The following is a 2,580-nucleotide window of genomic DNA, read 5'->3' as shown; positions in this document are numbered from 1 at the left end:
TTCCTGGTACGTTTATTTGCCAGAAAAGGGGGTACGGGATCAGAGGTGGGGTGGGGCACGTGCTTTGGCTCTTCTACTTTGTCCTAACATATTTCATCTTTTCTGAACCATTTGCCTGTGATGAGGAGTGGTTTTGGTGTGGATGTATATTCCTCACTTCAAAAAAAATCCTTTTCAAAGTAATCTTCCTTTCTCTTCCTATGTAAATTAAGTAAAGTGTACACTAAGATTTCTTACTCTGTCTAGCGTATTCTGCTTCTGCTGAATATGAGGGTCAGTGCAGAACTCTGAAACTGCCCCTGACTAACAGGAAATGCTGTTCACATCCTTGGTCTTAATAAGCATTTCCCACACACTCTTAAAATTTAACTTGAGGGACTAGAAACACACTTTCTAATGGCAGCAGCTGTGTATTGTATTGTACAGTCCAATGCATGGATAGGCAAACTAAGGCCTGGGAGTCAGAGCCGGCCCAATTGCCTTCTAAGTCCAGCCCGCAGGTGGTCTGGGAATCAGCATGGTTTTACACAAGTAGAATGTGTCCTTTTATTTAAAATGCATCTCTGGGTTATTTCTGGGCATAGGAATTTGTTCTCCCCCCCAAAGAAAAAATAGTCTGGCCCCCCACAAGGTCTGAGGGACAGTGGACCGGCCCCCTGCTGAAAAAGTTTGCTGACCCCAGTCCAGTGTTACTTTTCTGCCACCTCATGGCCACATAATAAGCTGTGTGGAGAGTGATGTCTGGAATGTTAGAATCATAGAATCATAGAATCATAGAGTTGGAAGAGACCCCAAGGGCCATCGAGTCCAACCCCCTGCCAAGCAGGAAACACCATCAGAGCACTCCTGACATATGGTTGTCAAGCCTCTGCTTAAAGACCTCCAAAGAAGGAGACTCCACCATACTCCTTGGCAGCAAATTCCACCGTCGAACAGCTCTTACTGTCAGGAAGTTCTTCCTAATGTTTAGGTGGAATCTTCTTTCTTGTAGTTTGGATCCATTGCTCCGTGTCCGCTTCTCTGGAGCAGCAGAAAACAACCTTTCTCCCTCCTCTATGTGACATCCTTTTATATATTTGAACATGGCTATCATATCACCCCTTAACCTCCTCTTCTCCATGTTACTTAGTGCCATGTGCCCACACAGAAAGAGGATGCTACCTTCAGCTGTTTTATGCACACAGAGCTACAGCCTTGTTCAGCCATTTGTTCCGTGGGAGAGAATGGAAGGTGACAGTCCAAATTCCCTCTGCATTCTCCTAAAATGGAACTATTGCTACACCCTTTCCCAGAGCCCCAGAGCTTCCATTTAACTTGCAGTACTTGCTTTGCAGGGTGGGGTGAGGTGCTGCTCTTGAAGAGGCTTGATTTGGCTCTGGGATCTCCTGCTGCAGGTCACTAGAATAGTTAACAAAGTGCTTTATAATTTTCTTTACCTTCTAAAAGCCAAGGGAGTAAGCGCTCATTTTCCCCAAAACAACAGTAAGAATAATGAAACATTATTCTTTATATGGATAATGAAACATCATAAAGAAACAATGAAGCTAAACAGGCAGCAATCCTGCGCACACACACAGGAAGAGTCCCATGGAATGCAGATGGGCTCCTGAGGAAGTTTGGCCAAGCACTGTGAGCTATTGAGCCCCAAGTGTCTCTTGCTGGGAGCCCGGGACAAACTTGTGGCCATGTGCCTCTCTCCTCTCACCCCTATCATTCCTTGCACCGTAGACTTCAGGAATAAAGGTTGAATTCCCCCCCCCCCATAAATACATACGAAGGCTTTCCTATTTCTGCCAATATTTTGTTGCAAAATAAAGTCTGCTCTGTATTGGCTACATGCTGAGAGGCATAGGAAGTCCGACAAATAAACTGAGTTGTACAGGCTGTCCCTGGCACCTGCAGTACCCCCCCCCCTTGTCCCCAACTGAAATTAAGGCTAGCTGCAGTGCTGAAGGTTTGACATAGACCCTGGACTGGCTCCAATAGAAAGCTTTTTTGAAGTCAAATTCTTGGAGAGGGACTGATCTGCCCTGGAGATTGCAGCTGGGGAGCGAATGTTAAAAGTTGCCTCTGAAAACCCACAATGGTTTCTCCTGGTTGCAATAGGCTCTCAGAGTTCATGGTCTCTCTGCCAGTGCCAGGCTATTTTGTGGTCCAGGCAAGACTACTTGCACCCACCAAAAAAATTGCTAACTTCAATTCTCAAAATTAGGTGTCTTGTGTGAGAGGGAACCTTAAGAACAACAGGAACTTTAATTCAGGAGCTTTTGTTATGATATGAAGAGAAGTACTTGTGGTGACAGACTTTTGAAGTCTTTGAGGTATTGCTACAAGTTCACAGCACAGATATTCGGCATCATAGAGTTATAAGGGCCATCTAGTCCCACCCCCTGCAATGCAGAAATCAACTAGATCATGCATGACAGGTGGCCATCCAACCTCTGCTTAAAAGAAGAGTCCAGCAGTTCCCAAGGGAGTCCATTCCACTGTTGAACAGCTCTTACTGCCCCAAAGTTCTTCCTGATGCTTAGTCGGAATCTCCTTTCTTGTAACTTGAAGCCATTGGTCCAAGTCCTTTCT

This window comes from Podarcis liolepis (assembly GCF_965112155.1).
Source record: "Podarcis liolepis genome assembly, chromosome: 17".
Classification (NCBI taxonomy): Eukaryota; Metazoa; Chordata; class Lepidosauria; order Squamata; family Lacertidae; genus Podarcis; species Podarcis liolepis.
The sequence above is the reverse complement of the archived record's forward strand: the minus strand, read 5'-3'. Positions refer to the sequence as shown.